The sequence below is a fragment of the Salvia hispanica genome, unplaced genomic scaffold (assembly GCF_023119035.1).
Source record: "Salvia hispanica cultivar TCC Black 2014 unplaced genomic scaffold, UniMelb_Shisp_WGS_1.0 HiC_scaffold_650, whole genome shotgun sequence".
Classification (NCBI taxonomy): Eukaryota; Viridiplantae; Streptophyta; class Magnoliopsida; order Lamiales; family Lamiaceae; genus Salvia; species Salvia hispanica.
Window position 1 is genome coordinate 19526 of NW_025952411.1, and position 14468 is coordinate 33993.

General features: G+C 38.6%; 3 pseudogenes; 1 reads left to right on the plus strand and 2 right to left on the minus strand.

Moving 5' to 3' along the window:
- Nucleotides 1-644: 644 nt before the first annotated feature.
- On the plus strand, nt 645-4524 carry LOC125199733 (annotated as a pseudogene).
- A 32-nt stretch (nt 4525-4556) lies between these two features.
- LOC125199734 lies at nt 4557-7144 on the minus strand (annotated as a pseudogene).
- Nucleotides 7145-8751: 1607 nt separating this feature from the next.
- On the minus strand, nt 8752-14408 carry LOC125199731 (annotated as a pseudogene).
- Between the last annotated feature and the right edge of the window lie 60 nt (nt 14409-14468).

Consider the following 14468-nt stretch of genomic DNA (forward strand, 5'->3'; position numbering starts at 1 on the left):
AACTATTGTAGTTTTGCTTGCCATTCAAAAAATCTACTTATCTTTTCCTAAAAAACAAACTTATACTTATCTCAATAGAACACGTTTCGAATATCTATAACATTGACTTTCGAACTCAAGAATTATGATCGAAAAGACGATATTTCATGTATAATTCATATTAAGCCACATAGATTTCGCAGTTAGCCACGTAGCATCAAAAGTTGCCGAAATTTTTTCTATTTGAACCTGGTTGGAAAAATTGTACTTACACTTCTAATAATTTACTGTAAGTCCATTTTATTATAAAAATACTACTCATAATTTATCCATTGTTTATGGTTTTTAATACCAATATTCCTATTAATGAGTATTATATGTGTTGAAATTCATTACTACTATTTTATAGAGTACTTATTTGAGCTTCATATATACGCGTAGAATTAGGTCAACTCGTTTATAATGAAATTGTTCAATCATTCAATCCCATTGCTTCGAAAATAATATTGAGCAACACTTTCTATGCATGAAATACTAATGTAAAATAAGAAAAATAATTATTGGGAAATCCAATTTATACAGTCAGCCGCTTTTTTCCTCTGTTGCTTAGCTTAGCCTGTCGTATTATTAGTATTTCAGTATTTTTTACCTCACTTTTTCTCTCTCTCTTCTCCATCTTCCCATTTATCTGACTCTGATTCTCTCTCTCTTTCTGCAGCATACAAAATTAGTCTTACAATAAATGATGTTTCGGTGCTAAAAGCCCATTAACAGCCCATCTTTTCTTCATTTTTTCTCCTTTCCTTGGTAATTGCAATCTCCCTCTCTCTCTCTCTCTCTCTCTCTACGAGTGGGGCCTGTGCATTGCTGCGTGAGCGTAAACGTATCCACGAGTTTGTTTGCTACGATTTTGTTTTCAGGATTTGGAATGTGTTGTTGAACAACAACTAAGCTATACGCCTATATCTATGGAGCCTTCTGCTTTGGAAGGTATAGATCCTTCTCTTCTTCCTCCTCTCCCTTCATTCGCTATTGCTTCACTTTGCATTTTCGATACTTTTTATGCCAAGCCTACTTTGCTCTATAATTACAGATAATGAGCCATTCAATTCTCCGCCGATCTGTTCCATCACTCTGATTTCAACCGTGAATAAATGTTTTCATGAATTTCCGATTTTTTCTTGAGAGAGAGAGAGAGGCATGCTACATCACGCACTCCATTATTGCTTTTTTTTTTTTTTTTCTTTTTTTTTTTTTTTTTTTTTTTTTTTTTTTTCTATTATTAGCTTGCCCGTTGATTGTCAGATAATGTAACTAATACATATTTATGAATTATACCTACTGCGTGTGTGTGTTTGGCTTTTATCACCATCTCTCAATAATTCCAAGGTTGCTTATAATAAGAACGGAAAGTGATCGGTGATGAAGATGAAGAAGCCAACGAATTTCCAGCTGTTATTTTTTCACTGTTTTTTATTTTTATTTTGGAGTGTGCTAGATTAACTGAGATCGATGAATAAATCTTGGATTCCTACTTGACAAGTTGATGCTTTTCTGCTTAAAATATTATGTTACCTACTTTTAGTTTGTGGAGGTGCATTGCATAGTCAAAGATGGAGGTTTGGTGCTTCTAAACTACTTGTGGTATGATTTTGTACTAACTTTTAGTATTCGAATAATCAATTTCTTAATTGTTTGTTGCCCTCTATTTGGAATCCTTTGACTTCACATCCATGTAAACACGATACTGTGGTGATGTTTGGTGGATCTGGAAAGAGAGGTGTGTTGGAGAATCAAGCAAATGTGGTACAGTACATTGTATATAGTCTCAATGAGCAACACAAGGAATAAACTTTGGGCCTTTCTTGTTGATTACTCTACGGTTCCTTCATTCTTTGATCTTCGTCTTGTGTTTTCTGTTGTCAGACATTTCATGTATAGATAATAGATTAAGAGACTGAAAAGCAGATGCACTTAGTGGTTGACTTTTTTATTGTCTTTCATTATCAATTTCTAGTTATCTCTTATTGCTTTGGGGCTCCAGCATTGATATTTCATTCACCAAACTGCAGGAAGTTTAAGTATGGAGCAGAAGAGACAGCTAATCTATGAAGTTTCGAAGTGGCCAGAGGCAGAGGGTGCATCCGAAATGTTTCAGGCGTGGAGCCGCCAAGAGATACTGCAGGTCCTCTGTGTAGAGCTCGGGAAAGAAAGGAAGTACACCGGATTAACAAAGTCGAAACTAATAGAGAATCTTATGAAAATCGTGCGTGAAAAGATATCACAGGAGCCTGGGACTGCAAATGCTAAATGAATCACAATGATGTCTTCTGAAGAGGTGTTCATGCTGCATTTGTCATCAGTATGATGACAACAAGGACCCCAGCCTGTGGTTGATTTGCAACGCGACCCTCCATTTCGTGGTCTGTCCTGTGGCATGTCGTGCCATCTTGAATGCGCCTTACGGCATGAGAGTTCTGGCATCTCACAGGATAGGCAGGATAAGGGGCTCGATGGGAGCTTCTGTTGTGTATCTTGCGGAAAGGTGAATGATTTGCTCAGGTAAATGTATAGTCTTGCTTCTTATTCGTTTTCTTGGTTGGCTGGTATGTGCTATGTGATTGAATACGCAGCACTATAATATCAATATTACCTGAGAATCGTTTGCAGTGTCATCTTTCCTCCAAGAGTAGTCTGCTTGTGGTTTTCACAAGGCATCTGCATCTTCGTTTATGAACTTCCGTGGCATCTGTTCTCTGTTTTAATTGAATTTGTGGGTTAGTTTATGAGTAACAGTTCTAAAACCAAAGAAGAAATTATGCAGTTCTTGGAGAAAGCAACTGGTACTGGCAAGGGATACGAGGCGTGTTGACATACTGTGCTATAGGCTCTCCTTGAGCCAGAAGATTCTTGCTGGTACCAAACACTATCAGCACCTATCCAGCATCATTGACGAAGCAGTGCAAAAGCTCGAAGAAGATGTAGGCCCTCTAACCGGTCTACCTGTGAAGAAGGCTCGAGGGATTGTGAACCGGCTATCATCTGGCCCAGAAATTCAGAGACTTTGTGCTTCAGCTTTGGAGTCTCTAGACTTCATGCTGTCTAACAGAGCTTCTGATATGTCTTCTGGTACTTTCTCTCTCTCCCTCTCTCTCCCCCCCCCCCCCCCCATATACTTTCAAGTTGCCATCTGATGCATGGTTATACAAAGTAGGTTGCTATGTACTTGGCCCAGAATTTGTCAGGTTCGCTGATATCCGTGCTTCATCTCTCATGGTGATTCTGAATCCGGACGATTCAGATATGGGAGATGTCGATGGATACACCTTGTGGCATCGGAAAGCTGATGATGCGGACTATCCTGTAGAGCCTACTTGCAGATTGTTTAAACCAAACACTAAGTTCTTGCTTTCCGGTCTAGCTTCTGCAACGAAGTATGTTCTCAAGGTTGTTGCCCTTGACACGGATCAAGAGGCAGGCTTCTGTGAACTTCGGTTTCAGACTCAAGACGAGGTGCCAAAGTCTAAAATCTTGGAAGTGGAAAGGAGTGAGAGCCCAGTGACCACCAACTGCAGCAGTCTGTCTAATCCCTCTTCTGTTGAAGACGAGACAAACAATACTGTCCCTTGCAGCAACGTCTCGGATCAGAGCCAGAAGGAGGCAACGACGATGGCTGGGGATATAATATCTCTGCTGCACGAGGAGTGCAGTATGGTAAAGACCAGCTGCAGCCTACAAGAGGCAGGCACATTGGTGAAAGAAAGCAACAAGGAGTCTTCAAATGTGCAAATGGCTGAGGACACGAGCACTGACAATGGGTCTAACACCCCTCCTCGGACTGGCCTAGAATGTGTCCCCAGCTCGGAAGCCGGCCTGCCCATCACTCCCTGCAGGTTTGAGAATGCAAAAGAGGACACTGGCAGAGGCAGCTGGCCTAAATTTGGCTGGAAAGACATCAAAACGAGAGGTGAGAGGGACACGGAGCCTCAAGCAGGGAGCACATCAAGGAAAAGGAATGGTGAGAGGAGAGATGAGGAATGCAGTGGCATAGGAGACAAGGACTTTGAGTACTACGTGAAGGTGATCCGTTGGCTGGAGCGCGAGGGCCATATTGAGATGGGGTTTCGCCAGAAATTCTTGACATGGTACAGCCTGAGAGCAACGCCACAGGAGGCACGCGTTGTGAAGGTATTCATCGATACGTTTGTTGAAGATCCCGAGTCTCTTGCGGGCAGCTTGTTGATTCTTTCTCTGATATGGTTTCGAATAAGAGGTGTTTGACAATCCCGGCTGGATTTTGTTCGAAGCTTTGGCACTGAGACATAGAGAGACATAAAGAGCTTCAAAGGATTATGAGCATGGGAATTTTTTATTGATGCTTTATTCTTTGAATTTTAGAAAATATCTTAGACATCATTCTTCATTGAAAGTAGCCATTATTGAATTAAAGTATTTTGATACATAAGAGCTTGGCTTCTTGTGATATGATCATAACTTTTGTGCTCTACAAATTCTATATCTTTTCAGCACAGCTGGAAAATTTAAGATTGCACTACAGAAATACTCTTCGTTCCATGTTAATAAAGGCATTTCACTTTCACCCAAACTCGTATTAAACTCAACAGGTTATACAGTCATCAACCAACAAAGTGATATAAAGCAAGTAGAACATATACATCTTCTAAAATAGTTTTGGCACTGTTTTCTTGAAACACTAGGTATTTTATCATCTTTTTTTCCTATTTCAGTTCCTGGGCGAAGCTCTGAATGGAAATCCCATAAGTTAGACAGGCTGGTCACAATAATCTGCAGAAATGACAAATTTCAAGAAAGTTGTTTACAAAGTTAAGATGACTGAGTAGGTAAGATAGGCATTGACGACAACAATTTCAAGACCTTCGCCTTACATTGGCTCAATGGATATACTTATTCTGATTACAAACTTTTCATGTAAACATTTTGATCATTCGGCAACATGCTCATGAACATTGAGAACAGTTATGTTTACATCGAATACAACCAAGAAAATGCACATCAACCAAGTATATACTCCATTACCTAAAAATTGAATGGAAGCAGTAATGCTGGAAGCAAGCTATGAGTTCTTATAAGATCAACTGTTAGTGCAACGAACTTAATAGTCTAATACAACAGAGGTGAGCACGCAAATAGTCATTATAAGTTAGGAGTTTATCTTCAATACCATCACTTAAATCAACCAGTAGAATGCATTTGAATAACCAAAATTGTCAAATCAAATAAATCAACAAAATTGCAATAATCACTTGAAGAACATAATCCTCCCGACCTGCAACACCATCAGCTTGATTTGGGTTGCACCCTCTTCCGCTTCTTGATCATGGTTGATGGCCTCGCCTTCAATCTATTTTGAGCTTTCTTCTTCTTGGCCTTTTTCTTGGCAGGTGGCATCTCCACAACGGGTCCTGGGGGCACCCCTTCTTCAATGCACTACCCCTAGGAGTAACTGATGGAGGTAACCTTAGACTCTCCGGAGGCAGAGGAGTCTGTGGCTTCCAAACCAAGTTGTTCTTCATGGAAAACCTAACCTTCTTGCAACTCTTCTCCGCACTCTTTCCATCAGCATGATCTCCACTATCTGCAGTTTCATTAGTGTTCACATCACCAAGCTCCTGTTCGTGTTCCACCTTTGCCCTCTTTGCTCTCTTACTAGGTTTCTTAGCAATTGCAGGAACAGGGGATGAATCTGAATCATCACCACTTTCAGGATCCATTTCCGCAGCAACTTTCTCAAACTGTTTCTGAAGATTCAGTATCACGGTTTCATTCAACTCATTCTCCATGCAATTGCTTAGAATATCGCCCAACCACTATCCAATTCCATATTCTCAGAGCCACTAATCAAATCACCATTTTGTTCAGCTTCATCAGATAATTTATTCTCAACACCCTTTCGTTTCTTTTTCTTCTTTTTCTTATCATCCCCATCTTTCCCCTTTTTAGCCTTCTTACTCTTCCTCTTCTTCTTCTCCATTTCATTATCCAACTGATCATCACAAACCACATCCTCAGTAGTTCCTTCCTGAGACCCTCCGTCCACATTATCCTCAAAATCAACAGGTATCAACTGGGGAACCTCTGTATCATCATCTTCGTTGTATTCAGGTATACAAATTTCAATACCAGATGATTCTAATTCCTTCTCCAGCTTCAAAACTGCTCATGCAGCCCCAATACAACCTTCCTATTTCCCTGAATGCAATCGACAGACAAGTAACCTCATAAAGTTTCCCAGACAAACACATCTTCAAAGCAACCACACCCAACAAAGCAGTCCCTTTGCTTTCATCGCAACCCTCCCCCAACTTCTTCTTCGACAAAAGTTCAGTTCCCGCCTTTACCAGCTCATCAAATAGGTTACTCTTCACCTTCCCTAACAAAATCTTATCAGTTCCCCTCATCAAAACCGCAAAAATGGCCCCAAAATCACATCAACCACCTCCTTCTGCACCGAAATCCAAGAGCCGCTAATTCCTCCAAAAACACAGACGCCAGATGATAATTCACCCCATTCCCCTGCAAGTTATCATCCGCCAACAAAGCATCACTCTCAAGAACCCCAAAATATTCCCTCAAACACCCAAATCCCACTTCCTCAACCTCATCAAACCAAACAAGGCTTTAACAAAACGGCGTATGAGCAAGTAGAACTTATCCAACCGCAGCCGGTCAATTCCGGGCCATTCCCGGCGAAGCGTGACCAGAAACCCGCGGAAAAACTCCAATGAAACGGCGGGCTGCAGCGAATGGAAGAGAGAAATGAGACGATCGATTAGGGCAACCTGATTGGGGGTCTTGTCGGCGTGCCAGAGGCAGTAAAAGAGGCCTTTCCAGAGCTTCTTGACGTCGGAGTCGGAGAGCTGCTGCGATTGGGCGGCGAGCCATGACTGAAGCAGACGCAGAGATTGAGATCTGACGGAGGTGCTGCACGAGGCCAAGTGCTTGATGAGGGTGGGGCCAGTGGCGGCGGCGAGAGCTGGAATTAAGGGTTTGGGCTCCCGACTTCTCTTCTTCATTGGGGATTAATGGTGGCGGATCGAGTAGGAACACAGAGAGAAGAGAGGGGTTAGGGTTTGTTCGATTTTAGGGCTTTTGTTTCAGTGATGAGATTTTGAAATTTGTAAAGAAAAAAGGAAACTGTCAAATTCTTAATAAAATATGGCAAGTCTAATTGATTTCAATCTTATTTGTACTAGTAAGTAAATATTTTTTGATGTGACACAGACAATTTTCCATTTTTTGAAGTGCTGTTGCGACCAGATGCATCCAACATGAATATCAAAATAAACAGAAAAATATTGTTTAAAATGTTTTGGCTACTATAGATAGGTTTCCAAATTCATTGTAGCATCTTCTTTCCATTATTATACAAACAATTATGTAAATTTGCAAATTCAAACAAATAAATTTATGAGGTTGCATGATTTACATTTTACAATCTTGATGATGTGATGTGCCTGTGATATTGTCATTTTTAACTGACACGGAATAGGTCATTAGTTCGTCGTCATCATACTCAAATTTATAATCTGAGTTTAAAAATAAATTTTTTTACACATGTATATGTGTCCCAATCAAACGAAAAATTTTGCATTTTGATAAAATTTTGCTAGTGTAGAGATGTTTCCCTTTTGTTCTCATACAAGAAGATGTAGCATATAACTTCACATGAGGGAAATTTATTGTATACCAAGATAACATTGGCCCCCCCCCACCCAGGCCCCTTTCAATCTTGCAATAACCATTCTGTGTACACAACAATTATAGTTACCACCGGAAACCAGATCAAGTAAGTTATAAAAACCTAATTTTTCTTGTTTTAAAGAGTTCTTTTAAATTGTTTTTAATGCAAATCAAAATTATGTGTTTTAGTCTATATTCATATATTATCAAAGATCAATCATAGGAAGTCCAAGCAAGGGAGAAGATTAAGAACTTAAGACTCAATCGACCGACTTTTACTCTTTTTTTTATTGTTTTTAACTATAATTTTTTTTTATATGTTTATGAGTAGCTAAAAAATAAAATTTTATGATTTGATAGTAGTTAGCATTTAGGGTTTGGGGTTTAATAGTATCTAAAATATAGAATTTTTGATATCAATACTTAGTTTTATTTTGGGGAGGGGTTTTTTGAAAAAATTCCTTATTTTTTTTTACTATTACCCCGGAATAACCCCTTTATTTTTGACAAACTATTGGATTTTTTGACAAACTATTGAATCGAGGGAATAGTATTATTAAAAATAACCAGTAGATCAGTAGGAACTAATATAAAGGGTGTGGGGGAAAGTTTTTTAAAACTTTTTTTTCCTTTTTTTAACGTTCTTTCCCTTTTGAAAAAAAAAAAAATTTCATGGAGTTCGTCGTCTCAAGTGAATTATACTGGGTAGTTTGCAATTTATTGTTTGTGTATACCATTGCATCAATTTTAATAAGGATAGTTATATCTAACCCCCATATCGTTTGTTTTTTTCGATGCATCAATATTATTTGTCATTAGTCAGTGTTTGTTTTAAAAAGGATTCAAATCGCCATTGGGTGTTTTGGTATCTTTGCTTTGGGGTGATCTAATTGAAATATGTATGAAAATATCCTCCAATTCCAAAAAAAATTAATTGAGAAGTAGGGCATCAGAGTAAATTATGAATATTCTATGACTAGTAACCACACGAAGATCAAGTCTACCAAGCCTCAGCCAATGCCGCTGTCGCCATAAAAGACGACCCCAAGATCACCGGACCAGAGGAATGAGCAAATACTCAGCATAAAAGAGTTGCAAAGCAGAAGAAGAGGTCACATATCTGCTTAGATTGAAGGAAGGAGTAAAAAACAAATAGTAGCTTAACTAATTGCTCTCATCAACTCCTGTTTTGTGAGAATCGTACAAAATTCAACAACAGCTCGAAAACATGGATTGTGTGATCTTGAGTTTTGAAACTAGATAACACACTCGAATATCAAGCTTTCTACGTTAGGACTCTTATTTTAAGGTTTTGGTTTAGTTGCTAGCGCGCGTAGTCAGCCCATTCTGCACTAAAGAAAGAGAAGGAATGGATCGGTTACCTTCCATATGAACATATAAAAGGATGTTATTGCTGCCTTGCTCTTAAAATCAATAGACTTTGCTCGGCTCCGCAGCAGATAACCCAACACAGTATGGCCAATGACCTAAAAGCAATGTCAATGGGAAAGCAATGAGTAGGTAGTCATTTGCGATTCTTTTGACCAGTCTGAGTCTAGATTGGCATGTTCCTGGATTATCATATCAAATGATCGACCCATAATAAGAACAGCGTTAGCAAAAGTTGGCTTACCGTGACCCACTTGCTCCACGTGCAACAAGATGTAATTCACAAACAATGCAATGGCATATGCCATTTCAAGAAGTGAAATACAGATCCAGAAAACCTACCACAGAGATCTCAAAAAAAAGTTAAGCCTGGAAAATTCTCGTATCTAATGGTTGGACGAGAAACAATTCCATATACTAACCTTCTCTTGGGCAAGTCGGACTGTAAATGATTGAATTCCATATATCTTGTCCCCAACAATATCGGGTATATCCTATACACAGAAATAGGGAAGTCGGGAGATAAATTTCAGTGCAGAGAAATATCACGCATGCGATCACCAATAGAAAGCAATTCAACCTTGTTTCACATCAGAAATACACAAGTTTCCCTAACATATGCCTTATGCATAAGTTCAGACTTCAGGTATCGTCTCATTTGTTGATCGAGAAACCACACTTGAAAATTTAGAACAATTTCGTGCATATGTTGCTTGCTCTTATGTGAAAGAACCACAATATAATTCGCAGCTTAGATAACAGTATCATAGAGAAATTCACCTTAAACAGCGCAATGATGACGGAGAAGAAGCTCATGAATGCAGTTGCAAAAATCACAGGCTTTGTTAGGGTGCCTGGTCATCCAAACACATAAGTCTGGAAAAGGAAAAGGACATTAAATGCATGAAAATTAAAGAAATGATTGATACAAATTAATTATACGGAAATACCCCACAAGAATGCACAAATTGTGTTAATCCTTATTCCTCAGAGTTGAGGTAAGAAACTAGAGTCCATCATTTTGTGCAAGTCCTTCTATTCATTTCAAATTTTTGCATAGCAGGCTTAACGTCCATTTGAATTTGGCCACAGATTTAAGCAAGTGTAAAAAAAGGAACTATTTCATATTCAGTCCTTAGAATTAGAGCTGAAATTCCTACTTTGGAGTATGGATAGTGGGAAATAGATACAGATAAACATTTTACTGAGTAATGACCTTTCAGACAACATAATTTGAAGAAGTTGGGAATGAAAAGTTTACACTACTGAAAACCCTCAAAGGACATGCGACACAGAAGCGACAAGCATAGATACATGATGTTAAAACAAGCAGGGGAGTGGGGAGGGGGCTTTATGATATCAGAAGTCAACAAACTAATTACTCGCTCATATTTTCAAATCAAGAATCACATAATGAAAAGAAAAACTGCAACAAAATCATCACCTGGATGTGCAAATAGAAAGCTATTTGCACGATGATACTGAGATATTTTTAACTGCGTGCACAATAAGGAATATCAAGCTTCCTGGTCCGGAGAATCCACTAGATCACAAGGTCTAGGAACTCATGAACATGAAAGATCTCGATGCGTTGGACACACGAATATCACTTCAAAACCCTCAACCGCGTATACTAGAATTAGTATAGGGAAGTAGGGATCGATCCCACGAGGAGCGAAATCATGCATTTAAAGGGCTTTTGGGTGGTATGGCTGCTGCCGCTAACTTGTGGTTGAGGAACTTATACTAGACAAAGGAAAAGAAATTTAACTATATCTAGATCTAAGAAACGGTAACCACGTAACACGATTGGCATTATATCATCACTATCTCAACAAACTTCCTAGATCTAGTAATATTGCTACCTAATCTAGCTAGGCGGACTCGATGCATGCGTGGAGACCATTTTCTGAAATAGAATGTACTACCAAAAAGCGCAAAATAACCAACTCTAAGCCTAACTCTACAAACGCAAAGCATCATCGAATTTAAGCAAATATGATGAAAACAGAACAACGCTAGCAACTGCGACACAACAACTGGACGTGGGAAAACGCCGAGAAACCCAACGGAACTTAGATCTCATCTCCTAGATGAAGTAAAGCAAAAACGCAGAAATTCAAAATCCATGCACAATTCAGTTCCATGTTCGAGATCCGCACTGGATGCTAATCCACTCGGATCCAAGCATCCGAGACAAACTCGATCAAAATCATCTCCATAACTCGGATTCGCCGATTCTCCACGATCAACAACAACAACCACGATCAACTCATATTTCCTAGATCAAGTATGCAAAACATCCAACAAATTGAATAACAATCAACCTCCAAAACAAACTCCTCAAAACATAGAATCAACACAAATCAACACAGAATCAACACCATCATGACGTAAAATAAAATTCATAGATAAACAACAAGTAACATATGTATCTTGCCCTCCTTGAGGACGGTGTTGCACAAATTTTCCGAAGATGAAACCACTATACTACCCCAGATTCCCATTTCCCAAGTGTGTGTGTGTGTGTGTGAGCTAAATCTTATATCGTCTATATCATGTGTGTTGCATGCTCCTCCTTATATAGCGTGGAAGTGGGTCAAGGGGCTCTTTTGTGTGAATAGCTTCTTTGCCTCGACTCGGACTCCCGTCTAGCCATTTTCTTTGATTCGCTCACTTTTCGCCTCCTTCCTTCGCTGTCCACGCCTTAGTTCTTCCTACGGACGCGAATTCCTTCACACCAGCTTAAACAATGTGTTAGACCCGGTAAATGGTGATTTTTCATCACATAGCCGATGCATGAAATTAGCACTTATCGCAAGATCACGGCTCGCACAAAGATGCACATCGCAACAACGCATCGAATCTTTTCCATCTCAAAAGTGGTATCTGCAAAGAGTGTATGCTGATATGCATAATACTATAAAGCATGTGAATGGAAAATGTGCATTAAAAACCAACTTACATCAATAGAATACGCAGTTCCTAGCATAAAACTGATGAAGAGGGCCCAAACTAAAGGCCATGAACCAACAACCCATCCAAGCCAAAAGCTCGAGGATGGGAAAGCAGCAATTTTAGTCTGTCGAGATGTTGGATCATAAATAATACTCTCTCCGTCTAAAAAATAGGGCACATTCAAAAAAGGTTTTCAACAATTTCTCTCTTACTTTTTCCCTTCTCTTTACTAATAATATGGACCCCACATTCCATTTTTTCCTTCTCTTTACTTTTTTCCCTACTCTCTTACTTTCCCAATTCTAAAATAAAACTCTCCGTTCATAAAGGCCTCTTTTTCATGGACGGAAAGTACTAAACATAAGCAAACTAAATTTAATCTATTTACGCACCAAGGTGCCAAACGGATACAATCAATACACCAGTTTTGAGCGAATATTCTCCAGATGCCAACAGAAGGTATGGTTTGTTTACCTGACATGGGAAAAAGTCAAGTTTTCATCTAACATGACGAACATTATTTAAGATGAGGAATAAAGAATTAATTGAACTTTCACCATTAGAAAAAAGCACATTGCAAATTTGCATCACACCCGTTCAAGCTTCTCGGTCTAAAAGGATTGATTTAGTTTAACATGTTTGTACTTAATATTATCACATAGTGAGCTTCAAAAACTAGAAATAGAAAATAAAAAGATGTTATTTGAGATTTGAGCCTCAAATATGGGTTTTATCCTAATAAACTACAAGCACATGAGCCTCGGGATTTTGACAATCGTGATAGAGAATGATCCTCCCATTTACTATGACTGTCAGTCCTTTAGAGAAGAAGCTGATCCTTTAAGCTTAAAAAGGGCATAGCTGACATGATATAACTAGAGTTTGTCCCGATCATCGTCAAGTGAGCTCAAAACCAAAAGACAGAAAATACCAACGAATTTTATTGAGATTTGAGCAATTATCAAATTTTTTCCCCATAAAAGTACGAGTACCAGAGCTTCGATTGGGTTTGAACAGTCTTTGATAGAAAAAGATCCCCCCATTTAACTAGAAGAAGCTTATCCTTGGAGCTAAGAAGGTAACAGAGACATGGGATATTATCCAAGTAAATATAGCTACTTTAATCTTTGTAACTTAATCAAGGCTGCTTCAAATCATACCTTCGCTCCATATTACCAATCAAAACAACACATGGTTTATTCCATAGAGTTAAATAGTGAACACTATAGAATCTAGATATCACTTCTTCTTTCATTTTCTTTTTGTCAAATCAAAAGCCAGGATTGGCAGATAAAAGGAAGGAAAAAAATATTCTATATGCAGACATGGTTTCATGATATATTTGGAAGCCAACCTTGTCAATTTCTATATCAGATATTTGATTTAAGCCAACAATATAAATATTCATCAACAGAGCAGCAATGATAGCCTGCAAGATACATCATAGTGCACTGGTTAGAATATATAGACTAGCTATACTGATGACTAACTACAAAGGCTACACCATACCTCAAGCAAGCTAGCAAAAAAATGGAGAAAAATCTGATACTTTTTCAACAGCAAGGAGGGAACTGAAACGATGCTCAGTGCCTGCCAGGGCAAAGTTAGAAAACCCCGAAAAAAAAAGCAGGTTGAAGGAAAAACCCTTGGGGCTAGTAAAATATAAATCAAGTCGGTAACCTAACTGTTCCATAACCGTATGAGGCCGCAAAACCTGTAGAAAGCTCAAAGGTTTGTTGGTTGGAAAAGGGCTCTTAGAAGGTTCGGATTCAAGAGAATGCCATGGGTTTACTACATACTTTGAATCCCCCTTTGGGTTCAGTGTAATTCTTTTTTTGAGCTATATTTTTGACAGGTTGGTGCATAAAATTTCGCCTCCGAAAACATAATCTCGGGTAGGGCATAAAGCCTTTCTACAGTGCTGAAATTTTTGCATACTAAATTATTCCCTGCTACGGGGAAACCAATTAACTTCACATAGTAATTGTAGCCAAAATCAGAGTTTCTTATTGAATCTACCCGAATTTGAAAGTTTAGTTTCCATAGTAATTGTGACTCTATAGGCAGTAATAAATTCTAGTTCTGGCAAAAAAATCCACAGTTTCCCAAAAAAAAAAGGGAAAACTATTTTTATTTGTTTTTGTTTCAGAAGGGGACAAGATAAGAAAAAGCCCATACCCCTTTAACGAAATGTAACGAAATCAATAGTAAATCAAAATTAGAGCACATAACATTGAAAAAAAAGGGGGGAAAGTGAGAATTTTAAGTCATGAAAACCCCTTCATCTGAGGCCGGCGCCAACCAATAAAAGAGTCAATTAAAAAACGATGAAATTGACGTACCAGTAGGGAAACGACCATAACTCAGCTACGAAAACGAGAGCGTTGGTTTCGGGAAAAACAATTAACATGGACTCCATT